Here is a 22658-nt window from a genome sequence, read left to right as displayed (position 1 = left end):
CACAACAAATTCCTTTCCAACAGATTTACTTGTTACTTACTTTTACATAGTTGAAAGAAATACATGTTCATCTTTCAAAGATCCATCTATCCACCCATAAGAGCTAACTGACAGTTGTGGAACCCATAAGAGCTAACTGACAGTTGAGGAACCCCAGAAACTACCACTATCATCTCATTGATTTGGGTACTGTATACTGTTGAACTGGCTAACCTAGTAGCTCTGGGTCTTACTTGAAAAAGAGAAGCTCTCTGCCTCCCGTATTCTTGATTATTATTATTATTATTTTTAGAGGACTCTAACCTCAAGGATTTGAACCTATTTTTTTTTTAGAAAAAAATGTACATATTATTATCCGTAAGACATTCATTTGCAATGTCATTAATTTCTCAACTTTCTTTCCTGCATTCTCCTGCATCAATGTACAATTATGTTTGACATAATCCATAATCATATCAACAGTTTTTATTCTCCCAATTTAGAACCTGTTTCTTAACTTCTACCTGGAGTTCAGGAAGCAATCCACATATGAACACATGATAAAGTGGCATGGGGATGCAGCTGCTGTAAAACCAGAATGTTTTTTTTTCAACAAAAAAAAATCCTAGTAAGTCTTTCCAGATCATCTGTAGGATCCTCATCTTTTCTGTTTGCGATCATACACTTTGCTCCAGTCAAGCAACACCCCTCCAGTATTACTGCCATTAAACACCATCAGAAACCTATGCTTTAAGTTTTCTCAACATACCGGTCTGGAGTTCACCCTCTAAGCCTTGATTCAAATCAATAAGAGTAGGTATGTTGGCATTGATAGCTATTTGCAAATCTCTTAGAAATGTTGCTGAGTCCTCTCATGTCAGGAAATCCCTTTCCTAGCTCCCTCAGCTCAGTCACTGACCATGGGCGATAAAGGTACATAGGCTGTCATACATCAGGACCTGGATATGCACACATAGGCTTCATTGATACCTGGGGGTTCAACTGACAGGCCTTCCTGATTAACCTCACCCATCATGTTTTGCTGTGATATAAACCTTCTCTTGTAGGTTCTGTTCTGGCTGCACCTGACCCGCTGCTTCCCCTAATAATGCATTTTCCCTGTCTCTGGCTCTCCTCTGCATAGCCACAGCTATAGCAACAACATCATCTTCATCGTAGGTAAATAGGCTACAAATCTTTGGTAGACTCTCGTTTCCCTTGAGAATTAGCGCTACCTTCAGCCTGTTTCACAACTACTGACTTCTCACAATTAGTTTTGGCACTGTTAGTCTGTTCAAGCAACTTCATGTTAACATGTTCGAGCAATGTCTTGAGTTCCCTCACTTTATGACTTTGTTCAGTCTGATCATCTTTTCTCTGTCTCAAGACGCTCCGGGTCATTTCTTGCTTCTCTATCAGAATTAGCTTCATTTGATTGTATTTTCTCAAGATAGACAATGCCACGTCGTCTCGTAGCTTCAGTTAACCATATCATAAACATTGGCCAGCTGACAAATTGTTTACACGTCCGACTTGTTTCCTTGTCTTTCAAAAACGCTTTTAAACTATCCTATATATATATATATTTTTTTTTTACATCAAACGTTCACTCCAGCGGAAAACAATGTCTCGGGTCATGATTAATCCACGCATGCCATCTCTCAATGCTTGACACTGCTTGAATTCCATGTAAATCAAATCATATATCGGGCTGGACTAACAACGTCTCTATCGCTCCTGTACTGGAAGCTAGATTACCCATACTGAATTACAAAGTATCTGAATACAAAGTATCTGTAACAAATCTCATAACGGTAGGCTATGTAGCCAACTCTTATGATTTACTGCAGCAAGAATCACACAGCACTTTAGAATATAGTCACAAAATCACATGGCACTATAAAACAGTCTCACAATCTCATAGCACTGTAAAACGGTCACAATATTGAATAAAAGAACTACAATATCATGTGGTAGTGAACTACAAATATGGCCTTTTTCAAGCCAAACTATCCTCGCCCTCCGGCGCTCGATCATGGGACGCGTCTACAAAGACCCAACTCTTTGGGAACGCGCATACAATAATTTCCTCAACTCCGTTACCTCATAAGTAACAAAATAACCACAATTCGTGCTTAAAAGGGACGAGTTAATTCATAAACTGCCAGTCTATATCTTTCCCTTAGTATTTGATTGTGTCCCTCGCTGATAATTAAATGCCAAGCTTGTCAGTTAAAAGCCTAACTGCCCCTTTACATTGTCAAAGTATCCCTAACTTGTTTAAAACCACTTTACCCTTAAAAGTTGGTCTCTCGCATAAAGCCTGTGACCCTGATACATTATGACCGCCCACCTACTGTGCTTGGTCTTAAGAAAAGCCCAAAACAAAACTTAATACAGTTACAATTCAAACCAAAATAAAAGTCCCAATAAGATCTCTGTTCAAAAGAGAAAAGCCCAACACAAAACTTAATACAGTTACAATTCAAACCAAAATTAAAGTTCCACTAAGATCTCTGTTCAAAAGAGAAAAGCCCAACACAAAACTTAATACAGTTACAATTCAAACCAAAATTAAAGTTCCACTAAGATCTCTGTTCAAAAGAGAAAAGCCCAACACAAAACTTAATACAGTTACAATTCAACTTAATACAATTCAAACCAACATAAGATCTCTGTTCAACTAAAGTTTTCAGCTGTAAACGTGCATTTAAAAAAAAAAAACACATACCTTTCCTTGTTTGGTTCACCCCTGGTCTGCATCTGTAAAACCATACTCTCTGTTATCAGATCCTTTCCCCCAGATCAAGAGTATGGGACGTATTCTCTTAACAGATCCTTTGCCTCATATCAAGAACACAGATTGTTTTACATACTTTTTCAATACTTCACACGACCAGAGTTCTTGTACGCTATCAGAGTTTGCCAACTCTGACCAAGACAAAGTAAAAATAGCAAGTCAATTAATGACCCAAATTTACTAAACCAAAACTCTAATATTATCTTCCTCCTGTTGAGGCCTAGCAGACTCTGGTCTGCTAAGACCAGGCTCCCAACTGAACGTCACAATAAAAGGTTCTTAAATTGTTTACGTTACCAGCATCGCAGAGGGACAGCAGGCGCACCAAGCATAAAGCAGTCCGTGAATGGGGTTTTGGAAAAGGATCCCCTTACCATTTAGTTTTGTGCACCACAGGTTCTGATTTATACTGGTGCTGCCGTGGGTCTCTCCTGGATCTGGTTCTGCAATCCTGCTGCTCGACAACGCCAATTGATGAAGAAAGTGTTTTGTCCGTCTCTTCATAAACGGAGTGACTAAGTTCAGTTGAGTTCTGGATTTTAATAAGTATTATCAATCTGCAGATTGGGAGAGAAAACCAGACCTCTGACAATAAATGACCACACAACACCAGGCTTAGGTCTCAATCATGTCTCTCTCAGCTCTGAAAGCCAGAGGACCATCTTTCATAGGGCACAGGAATGTAAACATAGATAGTGACAGTCAGGCAGTAATGACGTTACAACAGTCTCAGAGGAAGAGATTCACAGCTCCCAACACATGACCACTCAGACTAGAGAGATCATAGTTGGCGCTCTCCTTGTAGTCATGACAAAGGACGTTTACCCAGTACTTTCTCCTGATCATGAACATCTATTAACCCTGACACATAGACACAATCTACTCTTATTAATAGCAAGCTTACATGAGAACATACTAACTCAAGGCTCTAGAGTGCGACCAAAATTTGTACGGGTGCGACTAAAATGTTTACTAGGTCGCACCGGTGCACCTAACCTCCTCGCATCCGCTGCCTCTCCAGGAACGAAGCATTTGTTTCTTCTTTGACGGAACTCGCACTCATGGTTGGATCATATCGTGGTCTAAACTAATCAGAGACAGAGATGGGGCGGGTCTTTGCCTCTGATTGGCTGTGGTACAGATATTCCTGTAGGCCTACACTGCTCCGTGTTGTGTGATTGAAATTACGACCTGAGCACCAGAGAATCAGTTATGGCAGACCTGGGCATTGTACGGCCCGCGGGCCACAACCGGCCCACAGGCTGTTCCAATCCGGCCCGCGTGAGGTAAATCAAAAATTAAAAATAAATACATGTGTTGAGCGGTTGTAAATATGTAGTCCTGAAACACTAGTGATCAGGCAATTTACATATGTGCGCTTGCGCAACCTCACCGACAGGAGAGTTTGGTGGTTAGCCCTCGAAAATGAAAAACGAAAGGTTGATACAGAATGTAGAGTTTTTAACAAGACATGGACTTCTAAGTATCTGTTTACTGAGGTCAAAGTCAAAGCTGTGTTCTTAGTTTTGGAGAACAGGTCGCTGTGTTGAAGGATTACAATTTGAATCGGCACTAAGGGACTCAAGAAAAAAACTAACGCGGACATAATAAGAACTTGACTGATTCAGTGGGCGCGGGCTGATGGTTTGCTAGTTATATTGCACACTCGGATCATCACCTGTCAGCTGTCCTTCGCATATCCACCTCAGACGTTCAGCCAGATTTCGATGCACTTGTTCAAGCCCACTGGATTCCTCTCACATAACAAAATGAACTGCAAAAAAGTATTGCTTTTTGTATAAAGTTGATCAATTGCGTATCTTTAACATACTGCAAAACAACTTTTCAGTGTATGTGTAGATTAACTAGTTACAAATAAAATGAAACACTGATGTAATGATTATTTTAGTTTTTACTGTTACTTCGATAGTCTTTTCCTAGTTGACAAACATGTAAAATATTTATATAAATATTTACAGAATATCCTTATTCTTCTGATAACCAGTAGCAGCTAATCAAAATATATACTTTACTGCTTTTTACAATGGGGGAAAATGAATAGTGAGCAGAATTAAGTTCAAGTTATCAGGTGTTGGCCATCTGAAGGGCATGCGACAGCAAGGGGGGACCCGCTATAAGACTTTGAGCCATGAAATGTTAGGTCTCAGTTCAGGGAAGCACTTTTAAACAGTAGCACTTTCTATTTTAAAATGTTTTATTTTGCTTGCAATGTTTTAGTTTGGCAGCTCAGTGAAGCACTTAAAATATTTTTATATACAGTTTAATTGTGCGTCAAATAAAACCAATATTTACCTACACCTTATTCTTGTTTAAGGTCATTTACATAATATATATGAATGTATATGGAGCGTGATAAAAAGGTGACCTTGAAATTGTGGCGACGCAAAGAAAAATCTGGGTGCACCTAAATTTTGTGCTGGTGCACCTAAATAAAAAAAGTTAGGCGCACCAGTGCAACCAAGGGAAAATGTTAGTCTGGAGCCCTGTAACTAGTATCCAATGACTAGTTATATTGATTAGTGAATAATGTAAGCACACCGGAAATCGCAATTTCTTCCACAGTATTCACTAGCAATTTCGTGTTGCAGGCCTAATGAGTTGGACAGAGAGGATTGCAGTGAGTCAGTTGTGGTCAGTGATCGTCAAACCGAAGCAGGAGTTGCCAGTGATCAGTAGGACCATGTTGAGGAGATGCCAGTCAGTGCAGAACAGGATCAGACCAGAGCAAGAGCAGGAGGACTGTCTTGTTACCCCACAGACAGGGGGAGTTTTGATGAAAATATCTTGGACGCTTCATTAAAAAGATATATACTTACTACTGGCTCTTGCAAACCTAAAGGTCCTTTCCCTGGGAATCAATTCAATCGTTGCTTTTCAGAGTCATTTTATCACATCACAACAAAGGCCGGTATCAAACTGCCCCGTGGTTGGCTTTGCTACTCAACAAAATTGGATTGTGCCTACTGTGAACCGTGCTGGCTGTTTGGGGATCACAGTTCACCTCATTATAACAACACGTGGGTGAAGGGGGTTAGAGACTGGAGGCATTTAGCAGAAAAAATAGAACGTCACGAATCACAGCATGTGTTGTCTTTGAGCAATGGAAACTTAATGGCACCATAGATGCGCAGTTGGAGAGGGATGTTAGAAATGCAGCACTCTTTTGGAGACAGGTGCTGGAGCGCATTGTTAATGTACCTTAGCCCCGCCATCCAGAACAAACTTATTTACATTTTGTCTCAGCGAGTCCAACAGGACATCGTAGCTGATATAAATAAAGCACCATTCTTTTCTGTAGTTATGGACACTACGCAGGATCTGGCAAAGCGTGACCAACTCAGCCAAGTGTGCAGATATGTGACAATAGTTAGAGATGCTATGGATAAAGCCGTGGACATAAAAGTAATGGAGTCTTTTTGGGGGTTTGTGGAGACGGCGGATACATCTGCTTGCGAATTAGCAAATAAGGTGCTGGACAGCATAACCAGCCATTCACTTGACTTGTTGAAATGCCGTGGGCAGGGCTATGACGGAGCAGCCAACATGAGTGGTCTTTATTCAGGGGTACAAGCCAGAATAAGAGAGATAGCTGCTAGCGACCTATGTCCATTTTGAACTTGGTGCTTAATGACGCTGTGAAAAACATTCCCGAGATGGAACGTTTTTACAATACAATAGAGCACATCTACGCAGGGCCTTATCCAGGGGGGGGCTGGGATGGGCTGCGCCCCCCCCCCCCCAGATTTCTGCCCCCCCCCCCCCCCCCAAATGAAGCGAAAATTGTTACATGTTGAAGCTATGAAAAAGTCTGTTAGTGCTTTCAGTAATATGCTTTTTTTTCAACCAATCTTTTTAAAAGATTCCCCAGTGATTGTCTGGTTGATAATGGACAACGTAGGTTAGAGCTCCGCATCCACGTTTACCGATAAAAGTGAAATCAACCTCGAATCTCTTGCCACTCACTCACTTGTTCTCGAAGTTATTGTATATCGGTCTTTTGTGGAGGGCTTTTGACGAATAGTAAAGTGTAGCATTGGTGTTTAATGTTAGACCCTGGAATTTCATACTTCTGTTTCAGTTGTAATCTTTATTTGTTTTCATAGAAGATACATGGGTTAAAGACGTTAACAGTAGTCTTTTAGCTTCGTTAGCCATCGATTGTTCTTTGCATGCGTGTTTGTACCTACAAAGAAAAACCTTTTATCATGCATCGATTTCTGATCCCCAAACGACAAGGGATATTAAACTCATACTCCAGAGCAGGCAGAGTGTGCTGGTCCTAGTGGAAGCACTTCCCTGTCTCTCGGTACCAACATTACCTGTGTGTGAAGGCGAGCATGGTTTGAATTACAGCAATCCAATGCAGCCTGTTTTGCAAACATACCCCATGCGCATTTTCAGCCTAGGTCCTAGGCATCGCTCTCAAACTTGGTTAGAGAACTCAGCCAAGCTACATGCTTGGCTGAGCAAGTTTCTGCTTCCCCTGTCGACAATTTGGAGCCAGTAATGATAAACACATCACCTTCACTAGACAAGGTTTTACCAATTGGAAAACGGCTATGTTTATTTTACATAAAGCTCAAAAAAACATTTTGAATGCCCAAAAAATTGTGTTGTTAAAAGGCCATGCAGCTTTCCACTGTTATTTGCACTTGAGTATGGACATTGTGTACTATATGGCCTCCAAATCGTCAATAAAAAGTGAGTGAGTACACTGTTGCTCTTGTATTGGTGCTCTTTTCCAGGGCATATACTACTCTCAGCTTTATTGTAGCTTTTGGGAAGGGTTGTGGTTATTGTATATTGACACTTTTGTCCAAAGCGACAAAATATGAATGTTACAATAGTTAAAATGAACAGTAAACTGTTAAGTTGCTAAGCCAATATTAAGCAAAATAGTAATAATAACAATAATGGCAATACAATATCAATCATATTGGGGGGGGGTCGACACTGGGTGTGGGCCGCCTGGGCCAAAAATGCCAGGGCCGATTTTTAAAATCTAAAGACATATTTGAAAATGTACGAATAAAGAGGGTGAAGCGTCACTTTGACGAGCTCTCGGAAGATATGCGTTTGTCGGATGCAGAAACGTATTTCAGAGTGCACATTTTCAATGCTAATCTTGACATCATAATCAGCCAGCTTTCCCTACGATTCAGTAGTATGCGAGCAACCTGTCATGTCTTTGATGCTTTACACCCCAGTACCCTTCAACTCGCAGGAGATGATGAGCTGTTTGGAAAGACAAAAGTTTTGTCTGACCACTGTGACAGGGACATTGTGCCCACGTTTCCAGCGCAACTCCTATCATTCAGGTCCTGCTTTAAAGTAGCGATCTCTCAGCAGTCATCAGTGCAACAGTGCAATCATCAAAAATGCTGGTGTTGATAACCAATCGGTTACATCAGCATTTGGCGAGGTGTGCACAGCTCTGGTATTGTTTTTCACAGTACCTGTGACCGTAGCCACAGCAGAGCGATCATTTTCTAAACTAAAGATGATTAAGACCTACTTAAGGAGCAGCATGGGGCAGGAGAGACTGAGTGGATTAGCTACCATCTCCATCGAAAGCATCCGAGCCAGGGAGTTGAAAATTTCTGAAATTATTGAGGAATTTGCTCAACGTAAGGCTCGTAGGATGCCATTCTAAACGGCATGTTACGTTTTTTCATACGCCTAATGCTAGCCTACTTGAAAAGTATTTTTTCGTTTTAATGTCGTAATAAGAATAAGTTACTTTGCGCATAAGCCTAATATTGTTGGAGGAAGTTTTTTTTGTTATTGGTTGCAGCCAAAATCAGTTTGATCAATGAAATACTGTGTTCATTGGTGTTTTCATTAAAACATATTGTAGCAACCCTTAATTGTAGCCTACATCATAAGTACATTTCCCTGCGCATCGCTAAGCTCAACACTCAATACTCAATCATTTCGCCTGACGATAGGTCGGTAAGGGGCCCGTTGGTGAGATCTGCAATCGGGCCCGCCAAGTCATTGTTACGCCGCTGTCTCTGATTCCCGGTCCATCAGCACCGGATCTCCTCAGGGCTGGGTCCTTTCCCCTCTGCTGTTCTCCCTGTACACCAACAGCTGCACCTCCACCTCATCCGTCCGTCAAACTTCTGAAGTTTGCGGACGACACCACACTCATTGGGCTCATCTCTGACGGGGACGAGTCTGATTACAGGTGGGAAGCTGACAACCTGGTGACTGGTGCAGCCAGAACAACTTAGAGCTCAATGCTCTTAAGACAGTGGAGATGGTTGTGGACTTCAGGAAGAATACAGCCCCACTCACCCCCATCACCCTGTGCGACTCCCCAGTCAACAGTGTTGAGTCTTTCCGCTTCCTGGGCACCATCCTCTCCCAGGACCTCAAGTGGGAACTGAACATCAGCTCCCTCACCAAGAAAGCACAACAGAGGATGTACTTCCTATTGCAGCTGAAGAAATTCAACCTGCCAAGGACAATGATGGTGCACTTCTACACAGCCATCATTGAGTCCATCCTCACCTCTTGCAAGTCCTCGAGGGTAGGCAGATTGCAGCCGATCACCTTCTCAGCAGCGCGGATGATACGCTCTTGTCCTTGACAGTGTCTGGTACGCTGCTGCCACTGTCAAGGACAAGAGCAGACTACAGCGTAAAATCTATCAAAACTTGATTGATCAATAAAAATAATTAATACAAAAAAGTTAAACGTACCTGGCATAGGATTTTATAGCGCTTTACAGTGAAAAAAGTATAGTACATATGTGATTTTAAAAGAGAAGGATCAGCTTTTCTTTTGCTCACACATGGAATCTTGACCATTGATAATGAGGAGATTGTATACAACAACTAGAGAGGATACAATTTCTGGAGAAATTGTAGGGTGTGCTTGCTTGGGTCGGTTGCACAGGGGTCCGTTTTTTAATGACATTTTTACAACTGATATTTCTGTATATTTTATATAAAAATGCATACTTATTATTTATAAAGATTACATAGATGTAAAAGCATCTTTTTTTTGCTGCTCATTTACAACTCAAAATACGAGTGAAGTGTAGAATGAAATATGATGTCTTCTTATTTCCCCTGCAAGAGGCAGCCTCATAGCTGAATCAAAACTAATAAATTTGGCAGACCGGTGTAAAAATTGACCTAATCTCTATGATTTAAACGTCCCTTTAAGTTTTCCCTTCTCGTGATATTTTCAGGGATTTAGCCTACTCATATTGCATTCATTCATTAATAAAGAACCGCCTTTGAAGATTATTCTACGACGTTACCGGCAGTAGAAGATGGAATCTCGATTCAAACAGTACCATCTGCTAACTGAAAATATGCCCCCAAAAACGTAAATAAGCTTGACATTTATGTAGTGGAAAATCGCTCATTCATAAAAAGCTCACTGGTAGCGATCATTGTCAGTAACAACGCAAAATGCGATATAGCCCTGTGTGTAGAAGCTGCCCCGTAAATTGTACTACTACAGTACAGTACTAGACTACTGCTGTGTTCGTCTTGGTAGCGATTGCGTTGGTTGAATTCGATTCAACGTTCCGTTGTACGGTTTAGGCTGAAATGTATTATTTTCATGAACAGATTGACAAAGTTTAGGCTGTGGCAATGAAGTTCAGGTTAGTAGTCAGATAGTTTCACCTATTGAAAGACTTTTGATTTAAGTAAGGGGAGTGCCGAACATGTTCTGTCGCCGTTTGACTTCCTAAACAGCTGTGTAGATGTTTTTGTAGTGTGTCTCGCGTAAGCTACAGCGTTGCAGTGAGCAACACTGCTTTGAAACCACAGGTAATGATAATTTCACCAACAAATCGTTTACTTGTAATGTAATGTCATAATAAATCCTACAACGAAAATGTATTTGTGAGGAATGTTTATTTTAACGATTGAAAACAGATGCATCATAGACCACTGTAGTATGTGTTGCCCGGGCAACAGAGGCTAATGTCATGATGCTAATGCTTCAGTGAAATAGTAGACTACCCATAGACATATATACATAGACGCCCCATTGTCTGCGTCAGAACGTTGCTGCGACTTGCCAACTCGCCGCCATCTTGGGGAGGTAATGACTCGCCTGTAAACAAACGCAAGTGAACGGTGGAGCTGCGGCTTTTCTGGTTAACCCTCGTGCTGCCTTCGGGTCACATGACCCAAAGGTTCATAACGAACCATCATTGTGTTTACCCAATTTTACCCAATACAAAAACAAATAAAAATACTTTTCTTTTAACCATCGCAATGTGGGGGGTCTGAGACAGCCCGACGGTTAAAAGAAAATGCTTCACTTTGTTTTTGTATGCGGTAAAGTTGTCGCAATACGACGGTGGGTCACAATGACTGATGGGTCAGAACGACCCGAGGAGAACACAAGGGTTAAAAAGCACTTTAGCGTTTACATTTCTTAACCAATTCCGTTGAGTCGTTTATATATTCAAGGGTTTATGATCTACGTGGAGTACCAAAAAAAGTTTTGTCTCCATGTTACTTAGAATCTCGATAGTTAGATATTTTCCTGCAGTAGTGAATATTGTACGATTACGGCTCAGAACAAGATGAACTAGAATCAGAGTGTAAGTAGCTAGTGCTAATGTGAATCGCGTATGGTTATGTATAAAACAATTCTGGTTTCTTGAATTGGACAATAAAGTTAACGTTAGCTAGCGTTAGCTAACTTCAACTTTGTCTTTGGACCAGTTTATCATCGGAGGTAAGGAGAGAATGTACATTTTCTGCACAATGCCATACAACTTTATCATTTACTACTAATACCTTTATTATCAACCACTTAAGTAATGCTAATTAATGTACACTACTTCGTTAGTGTAACTGATATTTATGCTCATCTAGAAGCAATATTGTCTGTACTATTTCAGTGAAGTGGAGGAGTTTGATAGGGGGGTATCTAAACAATTGTGCACAAAAGGGAGACCATTCAACTAGTAAGTAGTGCTGTTACCGACTTCACAATCTGGGGTTTTAATATTGAAGGGCCAGGAAAAGTCAAATATCCATATGTTTTTTTATAATTGTTTTTCTTGCTTCTGTCTCATTGAAGGATGAAGTTATATGGAGGTCTAGATGGAGTGATATGGAGGGGTGATTGTCATTGTGACAATTGTTCAAAATAAACAATGTATATCTTGAATCTGCCCTGAGAGTCAACCTTGTGTCTTGCCTCTTTAACATTACACATTTGTGGTTGAAATTGAGTGACTGCAAAAGCCATAGTAAATAGAATAGAATATAACTTAACTTTTCCAGAACTTTGTGGTGTCAGACACATACAAAATGTAGCATGCACACAGGCATGTGCAGTATTTACAGGTTCACTTTGAAATACTGAAAATAAATCTAAACTATCGAAATAGTGCTTCTTTAACTACTAATAATTGACCATCATTGAGAAAAAATGGAACAAAATCTGCAAATAGCCTACAAATCAAATCGTGCTTTTCTATATTTTGTTTCAAATATGTTTATTGAGAAACATATCCTTTAGCAGTGACATTGACAATGATGTTTCCTTTTCAAAAAACAGTAATTTCATAAACAAAAATAGAGTAGACAAATGTAAACAAACATCAAACACCTGCTTTCTATATTTTTATAACAAGTCAAATATACACATTCAAATATATTATATCTTAATTTAAAGCAGCAATACAGAGTTCTGTTCCGAAACTCGTAGGCTAACTACCTAAAAGGCATGCAAAAACCTCGCAAACACCACCATCAGCCCAGCTGAAACTGATAGAAGCTTGTTAACTCACATGCATGTGAAAGCTTTTCTGATCCATTAGATTATATATAGAAGGATATGGAAGAATCCAAGCTTGGATCTTCCTGAACTGGCTAGAACCCTTGGAACAGGACACTTTTGCCAAGTTTTTTTCGTGAGTTGCCACTCTGTAATTTCAGAGTGCTGAGTTTGGCAATGTGGTGCAGCCTGAGTTTGTGGAATACAGACACAACTAAAGATAATAGCGAAAAGTGATGATTGTCTATCCCAAATTGTGTTTCCTCAATGTGCTCCTTGAGAAGAAACACATCATCTGAGCCAATTTCTGCTCGGACAAACTGCTGTATTACAGAAACACTGACAGCTTTCCCCGATGATGCCTGTCGAATATACCGCTCTGCTGACCTGATCACCTTCACTGTTCCTTCTGAAGGAATCATCAGCCCTCCTCTGTTTTTTAGGGTGAGCAAATGGTAGCTCTGATCGAATGATGCACGTGCAGCATCTGTCACCAGGCTAGCACGGCATACACCACATGACAGCTTCCTCAGTATCTGACGAACCACAAACCCCGATATGTAGACTAATGCGTTTTCCACAAGGCCACCAAAGCGGCTTGGTAGGTAGCTGTGGTCAGAGATAAGTGCAGAGACGTTCAAGAAGGGCAATGGAAGCTCTTCAGTTTCAGAGGCAGAGGACATCTCAACAGCCAATAGGGACACGGTGTCATCCTGTGCTGCCACGTTGCCCGAAGTGCTCGGAGAGACACCGCATCGGACCATGAGACGGCGGAAGATGCCCTGGAACTGGCCTGCCGAGGGATTGTTATTCCAGCCCCCTAAAAAACAAACACACACACACAGACCCACACAACACTTAACCCTTGTGTTATCTTCGGGTCATTCTGACCCATCAGTCATTGTGACCCACTGTCGTATTGCGACAGATTTACCGCATACAAAGACAAAGTGAAGCATTTTCTTTTAACCGTTGGGCTGTCTCAGACCCCCCACATTGCAAAGGTTAAAAGAAAATTATTTTAATTTGTTTTTGTATTGGGTAAAATTGGGTAAACACAACGATGGTTCGTTATGAACCTTTGGGTCATGTGACCTGAAGGCAGCACGAGGGTTAATACAGATTACTAGAATACTTTTTTGTAAAGAACATTTATAAACTTCTGAAATCCTTACCTGATGCTCTGATTGAGTTGAAGAGGAGCTCCAAGTGATCCTGGCTGAACCGATACGTGCAGATGTATCGCTGACATTGTAGCAGCTCAGGACACATCAACATCAGGGTGTCAATATTGATAACGAACCCCATGACAGACAGGTGCCTTCAAAAGAAACAATATGATCGTCAATATGATCCTGGCTAACCAAAATACCTCCAAAGAGCACCAAGTAATTTTGCTCATTGAAAGTTGTAAATGGACATTTCCATTTTCCACATGTATGAACTGAAAAACACTGAGCATAAAGGAATTTCAACAGAAACAAAACAGCAGACAGCAAAAAGATCAGAACAAGAGAACAGAGCATCATATGAACGGAAGTGTCGCAATTTAACCCTCGTGCTTCCTTCGGGTCACATGACCCAAAGGTTCATAACGAACCATCGTTGTGTTTACCCAATTTTACCCAATACAAAAACAAATAAAAATAATTTTCTTTTAACCTTCGCAATGTGGGGGGTCTGAGACAGCCCAACGGTTAAAAGAAAATGCTTCACTTTGTCTTTGTATGCGGTAAATCTGTCGCAATACGACGGTGGGTCACAATGACTGATGGGTCAGAATGACCCGAAGATAACACAAGGGTTAAAAGACCTCTTTGATCGATGAAGAGGTGTTCCATCCATCAGCAACAAACTGAGCAAGTATTCCCTGCCTCTCGACAAGAGTTCTTTACTCTTTGTCCAGTTCAAAGAACTCAGGGGAGCTTTGAATCCTTTGGCACAGGGATTGCGGCTGTTCATTACATCAAAGAGGCTGTCAATCATCTAAAAGGAAATGTTTTGAAAATAAAAAGAATTCATGATTTGTAGCATGGCCAGTACACTTTAATAAGAAACGATGTTTGAATGTAGTCTTACCTCAATGAATTCAGCCGTTGCCTGACAGTGTGAAGCGTGGATAGCCAAGGTCCCTCAGTGTTCGCAGAGCTACTGTCACAGAGCGACTCAGCGTCTGTGCAGCCAGGGACACCTTCATTTTCTGTGAGTCAAAATGGACATGCTTGTCAGTGACCCTGTTGGCAGCATGCAGTCTGTTTTTGGTTTGCACATCATTCAAGTGAACAATGTAGCTCCAGTTTATGAGGCCAGTGGTGCTTCGTATTGGACTGTACGCCTGTAACATGTTTCGTGCCAGCTTTAACATATGGCAAGCGTCCATCATTACAAACACCCTCTCACCAGTCACTGGATGTGGGAAAAATGTTTGTAAAGGCTCACAAGGGTCTGCCTTTAGCTGGCACCCAAGCTGATTACACATGCTGATATTGGAGGCATGCCCATCCATTGTCACACACATGACCCTTATTTCACGCTCATGCAGTGCCTCCAACGCATGAACCAGCAGGACCTTCTGTGTGTCAGGGGACACAGACTTGGTGAGGTAATAGGCAATTGGAGCCTTCCAATGGCCTTGTAGGCCAACCACCATTAACACGAGGGCCTCAGTGGCAACATCAGTCTCATTTATGCCATCCCCCATATCCACAAATCCAGACATCTTCTGGGTATGCGGATTATACTGGACATGCTTTTTGATGGCCATGGCATCCAACATGAGCGCCACACGTCCATATTTGACTGGATCTGCCTCTTGTTTTTTCCTCAACATGTCCAACATCATCATGTTGAGGCCAGGCTTGGCATCCACAGAACTCATCCACCTTTATCAAATGAAAAAGTAGTTATATAATGTATTTGAACCAGAAATTTTAAAAAGTGCAATTAAATGACATGACAAATACCTTTGCAATGTATGTGGATGTGGTAGGTGAATGTGGAGAGACTCTCTCAGATAGGCGTAAGCTTTTGGACCATGTAGGTGGAGAGTGAGGGCAAACTCCTTCTGGTCTTTGCTGTACTCATGGCCCTGTTTTGACAGGAGGCCTATTGGAAGATCTGAAATTCAGTTAGCACAGACTAATTGGTAAGTGCCCTTAAAATAATAAGTAAACTTTTTGGTACCTAGAATGTACATGCAGGAAATCCAGTTACAAGGTGCGTATTTGAACTCATGATGTTGCAGTTATTTTCTTGTTACTCTTCTGCCTTAGATACTACTCTGTTGGGTACACCCCTAAGATATACATGAAGTTCAAAGTTTAATTTTACCTGAGTAAAAATCAAGCCTTTCTTTAAGCTCTTCATTTATGAGGTTCTTCCCCCTGAGATCCTCCAGAAGACCATGCAACGTTTTTTTTGCCCTCCGTTCTCGTACCTTTGTGTTCCTCATATCTCGCTCCAGACTCTCCACCCTAGCCAAGGCTTTACTGAATTTAGTCTTCAGACCAGTGGGAGATGCAGGCATTGCATACAGATGTTCCTAATAGAAAGGATGATGAAAATGTTTTGAGTAATGTTTATATCACATCACTCACAATCACAGATGCTTGATGCATAGCTAGTACAAATACTCACATTCACAACATTAGGTAGAGGTTCAGGCTCTTGCAGACAACAGTCCACTGACAAGATCTCTTCAGCCTTCCTTGAGGCTTGTGTTGTCCTGGTTGCCACTTGCTGAAATGGAAGGAAAAATACTTAAAAACAACTTGAACAGGTTTAAGTATCTCACAGTGTACTATACATTACATCTTTGATTCCTAAACATAAAAAAAAAAAAAAAAAAACATTTTCACTAAAGCGTGACATTGACTTGCTCTCAAATCCTTACAGCCTAGTGATAGACCTACTCTTTGGAAAATGAAGACTGTTGGCTTAGCTCCATCTCTAATCCTGACAATCTGACCTGTCCTGTCAATGTCCTCCTTCTTAAAGTGCTCACTGCAGAGCACGGAGTAGTCACTGGCTGAAAAATGTTCCCTTCTAACAGCAAATTCCCATTGCCTCCTCAACTCCTTCTCTTTGGGAAACCTTCAAAGTGTGAAAAATGTTAGCTACAGTAGCCAGCTAACTACAGTCATATTCATAATATCAGTCGCCCAGCCGAAATGCACAGCAGGGATTCAAGTTTTCCCGTTGCAAACCATATATGCTATATAATTAACGACATCCAAGTAACAGTAGATGTATGTATATATATATATATAGACTATATTTTTTGTTAGGCCAATATTGTCTTCTTTTGACAAATGTTAGAATAACGTAACGTTAGGCTTGGCTCCCCATGTCTATTAGCTAATAGTCTGACTCTGGTAGCCAACTAACTGTCAGTTAGCTCTCAACATCGATCATGTTATAATGGCAAAATACAACCAGAAACAATTGTTCAGACTTACTTGTGAAAGGTTATTCCACAAATTCTTGTCGTTATTGTTCTGCTGTTTGTACAGCCCCAAGCTGCACAACACTGAGGCATCTTGACTTCATGAGTTTACGAATGTAGCAAAAATGTAACTCTACAGAGTAACGGTTTTGTCAGTGAGTTGAGTTTGTTTGTCTTTCTTTCTTTTTAAATTACCGGTCTCGCGAAATGACAGTTAAAGTTCAGATTCATAAAATGACATGAGAACACATCAAGAAGTGCACGAACCATAACTGAAACACTGTAGAACCATGAAATACCAACTTATTGCCATGTATCTTTTCCCGAAACTCCCATCCAGACACATTGTAACAAAAAAAATATTACCTTCCCAAGATGGCGGCGAGTTGACACGCAAGCCAAGGACCAATGGGGCGTCTATGTATATATGTCTATGAGACTACCGTTTCCGAAAGTAGATGTGGGCCTACTTCCTTAATAATATCAGCTAATATTGTACGTTACATTTCACAATTGTGTTTCACATCACAAAGTAAAATGAGTAAATAGTTATCACCCTGGCCTCTTTGCTTGTGGCGTTTCTGCAGCTGCCTTGCAGTAAAGCTATAGTTAGCCTAGCTATCCCCCAAGGTAACAGATGCGAAACGAATGTTCTGCTACAGGTAGTCACGCGTGTTTTCGTGATGTAGTGACGTTAGTAACGTCAGTGACTGTGGCTAGCAAATTAGCCACCGTTAGCTTCACTTTTCGCCACAAAAACTTAACTTGAGCCTAAACCATGCAACGGAACGTAAATAAAAATACAAGCAACTCAATCGCTACCAAGACGAAACTTTTGACACCTAGGTTGTCTATGTAGGCCAAATATTGACAAATATTTAGGGGGGCAAAAATAAATAATAAATATATATGTGAGAGAACAAAGGTTGTGCCCTTGCCGAAGGCAAAGCACAACTAAGCATTACCTAGGGTACTTTATTTATTCCCAAGGGGAAATTGCAGAAGTAGACCTATATTTAAATATATCTTATAAATCTATCCAAAAGATGATTAGCTATCAAAAGCAGAGACCCTGACCATCAACCAAAACAGCCAAGGACCCCCAATTTGATATTTTGTCACAATGAGTGCCGGAGGGTGGACCCAAGTGCAGAGACAAGCAGACAAGGCAGAATCACAAAAAACTAACGTATTGTCTAGAAAAACTGGAAAACGGCAGGAATACTCACACTAATCACAACATAAACAAGGACTGACAAAGGGAGCAAACACAAACAGGGCATGGTGATTACACAATGGACAACAGCTGGGTTAGCTGTTGTCCATTGTTGTTACCTCACGTCTCTCGTTCCAGAAGCCTGTTCCATAAAGTGAGTTTACCGAATAAGCCAGACTTATGCCAGTTAGTCGGACTAATTTCTAGTTCATTCGGTTCCATAAAGCCAGCTCAACGTAGTTCGAACTCAGTTACTATGGCAACTTATGCTTCGAAACTAGCCTGGTCCAGGTTGTTGCTTAACCAGACGTTCCTGTAACACTGACCCATTCACCGAACACATTCGCATTCTCCCTCAGTTCAATATGTAGGCTACATTTATAGAAAATCTACTTAAATACATAGGCTACAACATTTAGCCTAATGCATTAAACAATGTTGAACAATGATTTCAGAATGATACAAACCTACATAGCCGATGGCTATATGGTACTTTGTGATTACAAATGTTTAGGCATCAGGGATTTAGGCCTATATCTCAATCTAAATTATTCCAGTATAATTATCAGAGCTACATAATTGTTAACAGTAGCCTACAATTGCAAAACAAACCTAAATCCATACATCTATCCTTAATTTTCCCGACACAAAAACCATGTTAAAAAGTTAAGCTACTGGATAATGTATTGATTAATAGTAGGCTATTTATAAAACAATGTCAAAAAATTCAATTTAATTTAAAGGTCCCATGACATGCTGTTTTTGGATGCATTATATAGGCCTTAGTGGTCCCCTAATACTGTATCTGAAATTGTATCTGAATACTGTATCTGAAGAGACTTCAGATACAGTATTAATTCAGCCTTGGTGCATAATTACAGCCACTACGAGCAGTCCCACAATGAGCTTTCCTCAGGACGTGCCGTTTCTGTAGCTTTACATGCTATGAGGAAGAAAGAGACGGGGCTAACTGCCATGTTTTGGTCGTTTGCAAGCCATGTCTCGAGGAAAAAACAATGTCACGCTTGCACGGTCGTAGCTCATTTTTTCATTGGTGGGCAAAGCAGAGAAAGGGGAGGTAACCTTCCCTATTGTGACGTCACAATAGGGGGATTTTCAAAACTGAGCGTTTGAGCTTTCATTTTCTCAAAGGTGGAGAAGAATACCCAGGTTTTGGTTTACACCTATCAACATTTCTAGCCACTGGGGGACCAAAGGCAGGCTAGGGGAACTCATATTAATGTTAAATAACCTCCTAAAGTTAAGTTTTCATGTCATGGGACCTTTAAAGTAGAGCGTCTACTAAATGTAAATATAAACTATCCAACTACCGCACACAACTCAGAAAACTAGGCTGCCCAGAAGTGACAGTGAACTCTTTAAAAAAACAAGCCTTGCAGGGAAGCGCAGTGCAGCCTTTGGTGTCAAAAAGGCAAAAAGAGAGGTCAATTTTTGCCCAACATATCCATCAGCAGAAACTGAGGAAAGTCTGGAGGCCATGCAGACAGAAGAGAGACAACAGAGAGGTTGTGAAACTCAAGATGGAAAAGACTTTTGCACACAGAAAACATGAAGTTGTTCGTGATGCACCAATGGTGGAGGATTTTATGGCAAGGCCAGCTCTGGCCAGCTCTGTTTGACGTCAGTGAGGTAAGGCTTATCTCATGCTGTTTTTTTTCTTTGGTTTACTGTTGATATAAGGAAGGTCTTGGATACGGTGGCAAACTGCTAACATGCCTGATTATATATTATCCGTCTGTGCTTTATCACTCACGACTGTCCTGGTCTACTGTATGTGTGATGGTGGCTTTATCCCTGATGTTTAACATTTTAACATAATTCCTTTGTGCTTATTATCTGTTTTCAGATCAACGCTGAATTCAAGAGAATCACCATCTGTCTCAGCTTGACCTCCACTCCGACAACCTGATGAAGCTGTTCGAAAAGAGAGGAGGACAGCTAGGGGAAAGGCTCAAAACAATCATTGCACAAATGGCTGATGTAAGTAGGCAGTGTACACCATTAGTTGACTTCAAAATGAAGCCAAAGTGCTAAACTAAGACGCTAATAAAAAAATCTTTCAGTTTGATGATATAGATGCCGGACGAGAGTGTATCATCAAGGCAGTCTGTATCTACATGGGTGAAGATCCAGAAAACCTTGTTGCAGCAATATGTGGTATGTGTTGTGTGCTTACGACTCCTTTTTTGTTCTCCTGATTGATCACTTGGGCTGAAATGATTCATTGATTAATAGAAAATCTACAGATTTTTTATTTGGTTAATCTATTAAAATGTTTTGTTTCATAGCATTATACAATCAATACTTAAAGGTCCCATGGCATGAACATTTCACTTTAGAAGGTTATTTAACATTAATATGAGTTCTCCTAGCCTGCCTTTGGTCCCCCAGTGACTACAAATGGTGATAGGTGTAAACCAAGCCCTGCTCCGCCTTTGAGAAAATGAAAGCTCAGATGGGCCGATCTAGAATTTTCCTCTTATGTCGTCATAAGGGGAAAGGTTACCTCCCCTTTCTCTGCTTTGCTCACCCAGAGAATTTGGCCCGCCCATGAGAAAATGAGCTACGACCGTACGAGCGCAATATTGTTTTTTCCTCGAGAGACATCATGGCTTGCAAACGAGCAAAGCATGGCAGTTAGCCCCACCTCTCTCCTCCTCATTAGCATTTAAAGCTACAGACTCAGAAATGGCACGTCCTAAGGAAAGCTCCTTGTGGGACTGGCTCGTAGTGGCTGTAATTCTGCACCAAGGCTGAATTTCGGGAAAGAGACTTCAGATACAGTATTAGGGGACCACTAAGGTCTATAAAAAAGGATCCAAAAACAGCATGCCATGTGACCTTTAGCAAATCTGAGACATGACTTTAGACTGGCTAGTTGTGGTGGGTATGTGATCATTTTCAATGTATTTTCTTTATTTATAAGTCATTGATTATTTAAAGTTTGTCAGATTATTTAATAAACAAGAAAACATCACAAGTTTAATTTGTTAAATTAATCGTAGTTACAGCACTATATATCTTCCCACACTCTACTGTTATGTCAAGCTCTTCTCCTGTCTGGCCCCCCATTTTACATTTATATGTATTCATTTAGCAGACGCTTTTATCCAAAGCGACTTCCAAGAGAGAGCTTTACAAAAGTGCATAGGTCACTGATCATAACAACGAGATAGCCCCAAAACATTGCGGGTAGCCAAAACATGAAGCATATATTGTGAAAAGCAAATATGGGAATGACCATAAGAGCATGTAGTTAAACAAGTTACAATTAAACAACATGAACCTCAAAAGTGCAAGAGTGTACCTGTAGAAAAAGCAAGCAACAATAATATAATTCACAGCGAGTACAACAAGTTAAATCAGTTACAACTAACCAACAAGAGCAACAAGTCCCTCAATAAGAGTCATTGTGTTCCTGGAGGAAACTAACATCAAGTCCAGCAAATCATTCCTAAGTACCGTTGTACTCCCGGAACAAGTGCGTCTTAAGCCTTTTCTTGAAGGTGGGGAGACAGTCAGTGTGTCTGATGGAGGTGGGGAGGTGATTCCACCATTGGTGGGCCAGACAGGAGAAGAGCTTGGGTTGGGAGCAGGCGCTCTTGAGAGGTGGAACCACCAGACGGTTGTCAGAAGACCGTAGGTGGTGGTGGGGGGGGTTGGGTGTAAGGCTGGATGAGAGACTTGATGTAGTCAGGTGCAGTCCTGTTCACCGCTCAGAAGGTCAGTACCAGGGTCTTGAATCTGATGCGGACCGTGATAGGTAGCCAGTGGAGGGAGATGAAGAGCGGGGTGACATGGGAGCGTCTGGGTAGGTTGAAGATCAGGCGGGCTGCTGCGTTCTGAATCCTCTGGAGAGGGCGGGTTGCGCATGCTGGGAGACCGGCGAGCAGCGAGTTGCAGTAGTCCAACTTGGAGAGGACAAGTACTTGGACTAGCAGCTGGGTGGAATGCTCAGACAGGTATCTCCTGATCTTCCGGATGTTGTAGAGGGTGAATCTACACGACCGGGAGACTGCAGCAATGTGGGCAGTGAGGGAGAGCTTGTCTTCCATGGTAACCCCGAGGTTCCTGGCAGAGGATGAAGGGGTCACTGTCGCAGATCCCAGGGTGATTGAGAGATCGTGGGATATGGAGGGTTTGGCCGGGATGATGAGAAGTTCAGTTTTGGCGAGGTTCAGTTGGAGGTGGTGCTTGGTCATCCAGGCAGAGATGTCTGTGAGGCAGGCCTCGATTCTAGCTGAGATCCCCGGATCAGTCGGGGGGAACGACAGGTACAGCTGCGTGTCGTTAGCGTAGCAGTGGTAGGAGAAGCCATGGGAGGTGATGATTGGTCCAAGTGAGGTGGATGTACAGGGAGAAGAGGAGGGGTCCAAGGACAGAGCCCTGTGGGACACCAGTGGAGAGCTGGT

At 41.4% G+C, this 22658-nt stretch overlaps 1 long non-coding RNA gene across 1 annotated transcript; it reads left to right on the top strand.

Moving 5' to 3' along the window:
- The first annotated feature begins 11229 nt into the window (after positions 1-11229).
- Positions 11230-11953, top strand: LOC134009022 (uncharacterized). The gene is made up of 3 exons (XR_009928220.1): positions 11230-11515; positions 11682-11747; positions 11864-11953. It is a non-coding gene; the product is annotated as an uncharacterized LOC134009022 (long non-coding RNA).
- Positions 11954-22658: the final 10705 nt, after the last annotated feature.

The sequence above is a fragment of the Osmerus eperlanus genome, chromosome 22, assembly GCF_963692335.1.
Source record: "Osmerus eperlanus chromosome 22, fOsmEpe2.1, whole genome shotgun sequence".
Classification (NCBI taxonomy): domain Eukaryota; kingdom Metazoa; phylum Chordata; class Actinopteri; order Osmeriformes; family Osmeridae; genus Osmerus; species Osmerus eperlanus.
Note: the sequence above shows the minus strand (reverse complement) of the source record. Positions and strands in the feature narration are given on the sequence as shown.